A 10,911-nucleotide genomic window follows, 5' to 3' on the forward strand; every position below is an offset into this window, starting at 1 on the left:
TACAATTACATTGAAGTATAAAAATTATGATAACATAGTTTTTGAATGGTTTAAAGTAGAAGACGATTCAAATTGAAATGACAATGTCTACATGATTCCTCTTTCTCGTGTACTTGTCAGGAAACTTAATATCGATCTCGATCAATAATTACAATTGAATATATAAATATAAAATAATTAATGAATTAAATTTTATTCTATACTAAAACACATAGCGTATCAGTGATTTCTTGCTATAATTCTTTGAATACTTTAGTATAGCATGACGTATGAGTTTTGTTTTACATTAATGCAAAAGCGGTTAATAATTATGAAACGTACACTCCCCGCACTCAAATTTCAACTATCTCATTACAAGTATAGGTAAGGGCTCTAATAAATATATGCATAATTATAAATTAACAATTTGTTTGGCATATAGCCAAGTTAAATCAACAAAATTTTACGACTAAAACCATAAAATCCAACTTCATCCTCATGCTAATCTTGCTTCTGCCTTCTACGTCACATTTTCACTGATTACTTTTTATTTTCTTTGGAAGAAAATAAACATTTACCTATTTGACACCTACATGTCTAGTACTGCGAGGTGGATTATGCAAAATAAAATAGCAACAAGAATGAGTGAACTCGAAACAAATTCCCAAAATTATAACGTACATACTTGGCATACACCAGCATTGTTTTTACAAAAACTCGAAGAAGTACACATTTAAATAATTTTTATTGGTCCATATTTTTTTCCTTACTGCATAAGGACTTCAACATCATTGTGTGTGTGTTTGTGTGTTTGTGTGTGAAAGTATGTTGTTTGATGTTTCTGCACGTATGGGTTTGTACCTCAACACTTACTTCAACGTGCTTTCACAACATCCTTCCAAGGTTTCTATTATGTTCTGACTCCGCAACGCAAACAATTTTCACAACGAACAGCACAGCATTTGGGTTCTGACCTACCTTTTATGGTTTTAATCAAAAGTTTCATGTATTTTACTTACTACACAAAACAAAATATATAAAAATTTTCTGTTTTTATGTATTTCTTGCGCATGTGTTTATAGAATTTTGATAAGAGCTTTTTTTTAGATATTTTGCTGTTGTAAAAATAAGTCTGAAGTAAAAGTGTTTTGCTCCGTTCTTGATTTTCTAAAGCATACTTTAAGGCATTTAAGCATTCTGAAAATGTTTTTATTCTTTAATATTCTCCGCATTCAGCACGTGTTCGAAGCATTAAAAAAACAAAACGAGAACAACAAACATTTTTAATTCCTGCCAGTTGCAAGCGCTGTTAACTTTTATATCCTTTGTGACGTTCGTTTTATTTGGCTTAATCCTACTGCAGCGCTATTTCGTTAAACGTTCATATATCTTACTTCATAGTTTCGTTTGTTTTTTCCGTCACTTAAATCATTCTTTTTGATTATCACATTATTTTGTGAAATAATTGTGGAAAAATATACAAAAAGATTACGAATTGTTATTTTAAATAAAAGGTGCAAAATTTGCTCTTCGTAAACTCTTCTTATATTGCTCAATATTCCTTGAAGCTGACAGCTTAGGTGAATCTGAAAACAACTTAACTTTTTTACTGTCTGACAATAGAATATGAAGTTAAGTTTAATGCATTTTAATATTGTTATTAAGTTGATTTTTGCATAACGAATACTATGTATCTCTTCTATATAATATCTGCTAATTCTGATATCTTTAATACCTTTTAAAATCGTAAAAAGAGACTTTGTACTGACTGAGCAACTCTATTAGACACGTGAGTCTGCGTATAATATAATAATTAAGGATTACAACTCTTATCCATTAAGACTCACCATAACCTGAAAAAGAAATTAGTATTTTTAATGCTACTATATTAATAAAGTAATATAACTTATCGTTATGTATTCTTATTAGGAAGAAAGCTAGTAGTAATTGACAGATGGAATGTGTTTATCGCATACCCGGAACATTGTGTTCAAAAATGTATATGATATAAAAAAACTAAAATTTCGTAAAGTAGACAAGAGCAGTTTTAATTTATACTTTAGATGAAGCGTCTTCAGTAGGAGCTTCTTGAGCAGTTTTCAAAGGAAGCTAATAAGACACTCATATTATATTAGTTCGACAACCGGCTTCATTAGATTCTACGGATATTATTTAAATATCCCTTTGTTAAGGCAGCTCTTTTTGAGTATTTGTGTCTTCCTGCAGATAACAAGGGCAATAGCCATGTCGACATTATGGTTGACAGATTGAAGATTTAAGGAAGTTGTCAACTCACTATTTCTACAAAAATTGGTAACGACCTTCAATTCACTGGAGATAATACATAACCATTAGCGCCATTAACATCTTTTTCGGCGTACTCGGGCCTTAATTTTGATCTTATGGTAACATGATAAACATTGGATCTAAATGGTTCTCAAAAATTATGAGATAATCATAAAAGTTGTTTTGCATTATAAGTTTTATTTTCTCATGCGATTTTTTTTAATATTGCATTGACGTATTAATGCAAAATATATACGTTCAAAAAATAATCTCTTTCTCTAACTTATATGAATATAGTAGATAATAACACAATTTTTTTGGTAAATTTTGAATATTTTGATTTGCTGTACCTTTTTGCACACTTAATTCATATTTTTCCTGAACTCTTAAAATGTAAATTTTATTCACACCTGCTGCACTTAACAGTTGGGAAAACTACTAAATTTATTATTTTTGTGCACAGTTTTTTCGAGTTTAAACTTTAAAATAATATTTCTTTTTGTAATATTTTGGTTTTTCACTAACGAATTCAGTCAAAAAAATTGTTATAAAATTTAAAATTGTATATAAAATTATTTTTAAGCTTATAATAACTGGAAAGGATTGTTTTTACTATATATCGACTCTAATGCTAATATAATTTAATATTGAAAATTTGTGCAAAATCTGTATGTCCTACAAACAATTTTTGTAAATTTATTTTACCTAGTTTTATTGTTCCTAGTTTTCTCTATTGTTTAAGTACTGTAAGTTGACACTGCCGTCGCTGTATTCTTATTAGATTTCTTGTTTTAGTGATGTTAGTTAACATTTTAGATATTTATTTTGAGCAAACTCAATGCTCAGACTGCATGCATGAGTGAAGTGAGAGAGTTTCTTTCAGGAATATTGTTTCGGATGCTTTTTTCACTTCCTTCTTTTTTATGCAGCACTTTGATTGTAATTTATTTATACACCGACGGCATTTGTGAGTGTTGTATGGTGATTAATTTATTAATTGAAAATAATTAATAAGTTTAAATTAATGCTACTTAATATTTCGTTTGATTTGGTTTTGGAATTGTTTTCCATTGAAATATAAAACTATTTACAACTAAATTAATTTAATAAATTCAACGTATAATGAATTTCAATATCTGACTTAATTATTTTAGTAAATCATATTGAAGTTATATTTTCACCAAATAAAAATTGGCACGAACCCGTATTTATCAAATATATTTAGAAACCCATTAAGTTTAAAAATTTTTTTTAATAAATAATATTTCAAAATATTATTGGAAGCTATGCATTTGAAAATTTGGATATTTTTTTCTGACAATACGATTATTATTAGTTCGAAAGTTTTTGAATTCTCAAATGACTTTTGTATTCCTAACAAATAAAAGTACTTAAATGTATAAAAATATATAAAAGTACAAAATCAAAATTTTAAAATTTTTTGCATCAAATTGCTGTTGTTGTTAGCCTTGACAGTTAGTTGTTTGCCATTTTGGTTGCTGCAACTCAAAGCGAAATGCATTACCGAAAACAAAGTCCCAAGTGCACATTTAAATCACAGAAATTTTGCTGTTTTATTTTTACTTGCCTTTGTACAGCACATTGAAGTATTCACACATGTGTGCCAGTGCATATAAAAGTGCACTTTTCCAAATATGTTGCATTCTTTATAAGAGTATTTTGCCTTTAACTAATGTGGCACCCCACTACACATATAAACACTTATACGAACTTCCAGTTGTTTCATTCTTGCCTTGAGTAAAATATGAAAATATGGTACCTAACATTTCTAATGACGTTGAATGACGACTATGCACTTGAGAATTTGGCGAATTGTCTACATGATGAGTGTAGCACACTACTTATGGGGCACAGCTATAGTATGTAGCATACATATGCTCCATAGTTGCACCAAAATTGCTTTTTGCTTATATTGTATGTTGCTATAGGATGTTATTATTATTTGTAATAAGAATTTGTTTATTCATGCATTTGCCACTGCAAATAAGTATTGCAATCATATGTGTTTGAGATGTATGACGCTTTTGGTAAAATAATTTCAAATTCCCTTTGGATAATTTTGGCTTTCATGAAGTAGTACATTTTTTCTTTGCTTCTACTATTAAATTTTATGCATTCAGCAAGCTTAATTTTATGGACTTTATAGGATACTAAAAATAATGAAATTATGTTGAAAAATAATTTATAATGTAAACTAAAATACATTAAAGAGATAATAATAAATAATTAAATTTTATGCATCAAATATAGAAGTCTTGAGTTTAGTTTCATTTGTGTATATATGTAGAGAACAAAAACATTAACTGAATAATTCATAATAAAAATCAAATATGTATTAACAAATACAATAAGCTGCAAAGAGGTTTTGACTGCTTATTTTTCACTTTGATTTTATATCTTACATTTTCAAAGTAAAAGAACACATAAGCAGACAAAATAGTTTTTCATTATCTGTGTATACTGGAGCTTGTTGTCATTCCCTATAGTTTCATTTCAGATATTGTTTAGATTATATGTAAAAAAATAAAAGAAAATCATTACATTAACATTACATAGTTAATGTAAAAGTATTCGAAATTATTAAAAATTATTATTATTATTTATTTCGAATTATTTTTTCACCTTTAAATACAGTACCATTGTGCACAATACAACTATGCCAGCGTTTCAACCAATCCTCATGCATTTAGGATATGATCTTCAATGAATTCAGTTTCATGGCTCGGTAATAGTTTCAAATGGGATAAAAAGTTCTTTCGTTTCATTAATATTTAATTTATTCTAATCAATTAAGTCTATCTGCTCAATAAAATTGAAAATATTGTAAAATAATAAATATCAAAACATATACCCATACGGATATATTTTTTCCATCTTGTATCAGATGGAATAATTACACCCAGTGAAATACTACAATTTATCGAGAAAATTTAAGTGGGAGAAATACTTTGAATCTCTTAAAGAAGCCACAATAAATTTCTAGGTTACAATAAAAAATTCTTTAATTAAATAATAAACTGTTTAATAATGTTTAAATTTATGATATCATAGAATTGGTGCATAGGATGTCCTTTATATATTTATTAATTTTATTGTTATTTTTTCAACCCATCTGGCTTAAAGAATTCAAGTCAAACATACTGAAACTATTTGACTCCATTGTAGATAATTTCTTCGTGATTTGTTTTGTGGACATTTAAATACCTAAGAATGAATCGCGGTATTAACTAATCGAGGTCGTCAGGACCTAGATTAAAAGGCAATGACTGACCTGGCAAATATAACAAAAGTAAACTTGTCGGATTACCTCAGCTCTATCTGGCAGACGCTATGGTTTTATAAGTATAATGCAAGGAGATTATAACAACTACTGAAATCCTTGCTATCTTTAAGGACATGATAATGTGCAATAGATCTCTCTAAGTGGAAATTCTGACTGCTGTATCCTTTGAAAGTATTTAAAAATTTCAACATTTAATTAGAGTAAATTGCTAACTATTTCGTGTTTCTTCAAAAAAAAAAAAAAAATGATTTCCAAAACCATTATTATTCTATCCTTTTCTAAAAACGTCCATGTGTTCAATTACAAGTTCTTTAACCCCATATTTAACAAATTTAAGAGTAAATAAATTTATATTTCCCAATTTCATTAGAAGTTAACACTTAAAAAGTAATTAAATAGAATTAGTTTATATAAAGAAAGCTATAAAAAGCGTACATATAAAACCATACTATTACACTACACCCAAATATACAAGTATACATGGAGTCCTTTTTGCGGATGCATCCAAACCATTGCAAATTATGTTATTTGAACCACAAAAGTTACACAAAACTTCCTCACATGACAACAAAATTGCAGACAGTAAGCAAATAAAATTTTAGTTTGCTTTTAAAATATTAGATACTTGGCTCTATTCGTAATGTGAGTTTTTTTATGTCTCAGGCTTTTTTTTTATTGCAAAAAGGTCCTATACCTAAGAGGTTTAACTGCAATATAAAAAACTGTATTGCTTTTGGATTCTAAAATTGTTATTCACACCTCTGCATTCAGATACAAAGTTTTTGTGTTTTCATTTGAATGGCACAGAACTGTCACTGCCAACACTTTGCATCCTGCTACACGTCATTGAGCTGTGCGCCAAACTTCCAAATACATTTGCACTAAGCCAAGTTGAGTGACAGTTTGTACTTTTATGATTCTTAACGTAACATGTTGACAAAGTGCTCTTTGCCAAAACAAGAAATTGCTTTTTTATGCAAAGCGCCTAAGCTTATGCTACATTTTTTGCTTTTCACATTTTGTTGACTTTTAGCACAATTTCAACTTTATTCACTTAAGCAGTTTTTCTTTGAATTCAGTCTTTTTTTATATTGCTAAGCAGTTTGCTTTGCGCACCCAAATTAAAAGAAAAAGTTGTATTTAATTTAAATGATATTTATATATATATTTATTTTATATAACCTTTCTAGAATTTATTTTACATCTATTGTGAGTGATTATATATATTCAATATGCAGATGTTAGCAAAACGTGTTTTGCATATTAAAAGCATTCATACTAACGCAATAGAAAAACATCGAGGTGTGAAAGATACTTTAATTATAAGTTTTTCCTTTTATGCAGTTATTTTATTTATGATAATTCTTCTTCTTTTGTTTTTTTGTTTTAAAATTTATGAACAAAAACCTTTATAAATATAATAATTTTTCTTAGTTTAAAATTAATGATGTTGCACCAACATTCACAAGTACAAAAAAAAAACACTTCAAAGTAAGCCAACAAACTTTAGAAACGCAAAGGCGATGAGAAACCATTTTTCGCTTTTATTTCAAATACTTAAGAAAATAGTAAGCATCTTTTCGTATTATGTATACGCAAACCCACCACATTATTATAAGGAAGAGGACTCCTTAGAATACTGTTGATTTACAAAATCACAAAACACAAGGAAGTGCAGAAAGTTCTTTACCAAGTTTTTTTTTTTTAAGTCAAAAGTAAAGATATGTACTATAGTATATTTCTGTGAAAAATTAAAAGTAAATTAATAAGGTTCTTCCTATGCCACGACATACATTAAGACCGAAAAGTTTTCGGAAATTCTCATTTAAAATTCGCGCGCTGTATATTTTTCGATATTTTAAGTTTATGTAGTTTGGCAGCACTGTCCTTAATTACTATGCCAAAAATGAGCGCGATCTGTCAGACAGTTCGTTTACGGCAGCTGTTGAAACCAGTTCACCTCAGTAGGGCGTTGCGAAAAAAACAATGGAAAAAAATATTGAACAAAGAGTTTGCATCAAATTTTGTGTTTCGAACGAAATTTCGTGTGCAGAATCGTTGCGAATGCTACAAAAGGCTTATGGGGAATCAGTTTTATCGAAAACTCAAGTTTATGAGTGGTACAAAGCCTTCCAGGACGGTCGTACGACCGTCGAAGACATTTCGCAACGCACTACTGAGGTGAACTGGTTTCAACAGCTGCCGTAAACGAACTGTCTGACAGATCGAGCTCATTTTTGGCATAGTAATTAAGGACAGTGCTGCCAAACTACATAAACTTAAAATATCGAAAAATATACAGCGCGCGAATTTTAAATGAGAATTTCCGAAAACTTTTCAGTCTTAATGTATGTTTATGTGTATTATAAATATACGACTTCATTGTAAGATTATATATATATGTATTTAACGTATTTAAAATGTGAAATGGCATTTTACAGTTACTTAAGTTTTATCATTTATAAATAATATAAATTTAAACCTTTTACAAAAATTGGTAATGGCTTCAATACTACAATTAATCGAGAGTTCACTTATTTCAATTTTACAGTACCGTCTGCGGGACTTTATGGTAAAAATTTTAGATATAGAACGATAAATTATAAAAGACAGAATTTAAAGATTAATTGCAAAAGCATGATAGCCATTGGCAACTGCATAAGCGATTGTATATATAAGATTAATTTAATAAACAAATAAAATTTGCTTTAATAAATCAAATTAAATTTTTATAATAAAATCATCAATTTAGTATTTTTGACTTATTAGAAATATGTATTCACAATCCGCAGTTTTTATTAAATTCAATGCTTTCTACCTCATTATCAATTCTCTTATAGTAATTTACTAGTCTCATATTCGCTTTTTATTTAACCACTTAATTACATGCGGGTTGATGTGTTCCACTGCATTCGATGTTCTATTAATCTATTGCATCTTCTATGTAAGTTTGTTGTCAGTTTTTTTAACTTGTTCTATTAATCTATTGCATCTTCTATGTATTTAATTTAATAAGCTAAACTTTCACTGCATTAATGTTACCAAATAAAGGTATCGAAGTAATTTCTTTAATTTGGAATCTCCATTCCAAAAAATACATGTATTATAAGTAGTATATGTATTGCAATGTCTGTATTTCCATCCAATATTCAATAAAAGTGATGAATCTATCGCATGACTTTTTATAGCTAAAAACAAATTCGAATATCTGAAAAACGCTAAACAAAAAAACTCTTCTCTCAAGGGTGATATTTCTCCAAAAAATTTAAAATTTAAATATTTTTAAAAAATCCTAATCTTAGTGAATCGAATACTACATTTTCTACTATTTATGACAACTAAGTCATGAGATGATTTATGGCTGTTGCCTTACGTTAATATATTAAAACGATATTTAAAAACTATTGAATTCAGCTACTATTCTCTTCTAAATTAAAAATTCAGTATATCCGCTAAGGTATTCTATTCTTTTTTATTCAACGTATTAAATATTTTTTTAGCAACTGTTCGAATAATACGTTATCATATTTGCATAAAGATAAACGCATTCTGTAGCGTTGTTTGAATTAAAAAAAATTTTTTTGTGTGCATTAAGTAAATAGAATTTTCATGTCCTTGACGGGAATAATTCACATTTGCTTAAAAATAATGAAATATTTTTTTACATATAAATATAAACACAAAGTATTAAATATGTAAATATCACATCAACTATAAAGCGTAATTGCATTGCAAAACTCATTTTTGACATTCATTATACAAAAATAAGTGAATTTTATATTACATAAAGTCCTTTAATGTATTTCGTGAATACATTTTTTTCACACATACTTAAAGTTCTGTTTTGGTCTATGTTGAAATTAAAATCAGAAAATGTATGGCTTTGATCATTAATTAATTATGCAAATCAGTTATTCCGTTTATCAAACTTTATACAGTGAAAAGGATTTCATTTTTAACATTAACTACACAGTTCTTTGTCATTAAATCTGAAAAGATAAATATAATGAATAGATAAGTCAATTATTATCTTCTGCTGTTTCAATACATTTATGAAATAATATTTCCGTAGCTCCGCATAAAAAGGAAATAATAAAAATTAAAATTAAAATTAAAATTAAAATTTATGTTATATATATGTTTATGAAAACATATAATAAATAAAATTGTGAAGCGTGAAATGAGCAATATAAAATGTTATGTAAATATTTATACGTACATATATTATTTATTGTGTTTATTTGCAGTAAATTAATTTTTAAAATACATTTTTTATGAATTACTAAGAGTTCTGTTCATATATGTTGTAGCAATGCCTTTTTTTATTATATTAAAAATTTGTTTTTCCTCATCCTCCTCATCGACTTTTTTGAAAAATATATTTACTATGTCCACATAAATGAATTCTTATTTTCATTGCATATTTTTAGGGCGAGAAAAATATGTCTTGCCGGATTTTTGGTTTTTCTCTTTATAAATATACGACAATTTATGGATGCGGGAACTAACATAACATATTTAACTGATGCTAACAATCTATCGGAGTATAATTTTGTTCTTACATAAAACTACTCTACTCCGTATGCGTCTTTGTCAATTAATAATTGCTTCAATCTACTTTTTAAATATGTGTCCGTATATAGTAGAATATTATTTATTATTAATGATCATTATAATTGTGAAATATTACTAGTAGCTTCACTCCTACTACATCAGCAAATACTCTGGCACAACTGTTGTTTATCAAATAGACATTTTCTGCAGTAATTATTAATGACTGTGTTTTTAGTATATTTTTGCGTTAAAAAAGATTTTTTAAATGCATCTGACAAACTTCTTAATTGTGAAACAAAAAAAAAATATTTAAAACCGCCTAGAATATCTTTTTTCATCTTACCAAGTATGCAATAAATAATAAATTATTGTTGGAGGAGGAACAGATAGAGAAAAAAATTTTTTTTATTTATACCATAAATCCGACAAATTATTTACAACATATCAGTAAAATCAATTAAAGAAAATAATTTATGCGAATTTAAGAAATCTATTATGCAAACTCTTCATGCAATAATTCATTTATCTTTTTGAAATATTTCTAAATTTATTTAAAGTAAATAAAGTAGAAAATCTTTTATCAAGGCATTTGAATTATTGAAGATTAAATATATATATACATATATCAATAAAATAACTTTAGTACAGTAAGCTCAATAGCTTCAAATATTATCGTTTTAATACAACATCTATTAAAAGTTTTAGAAGCATCGTTATATTTTTACACCCATTTTATCACTTTGGAGGAGAGATGCAGTCATAAAAAATATATACAAAGAGAATTTTAA

Source organism: Teleopsis dalmanni, chromosome 2, assembly GCF_002237135.1.
Source record: "Teleopsis dalmanni isolate 2A chromosome 2, ASM223713v2, whole genome shotgun sequence".
NCBI lineage: Eukaryota > Metazoa > Arthropoda > Insecta > Diptera > Diopsidae > Teleopsis > Teleopsis dalmanni.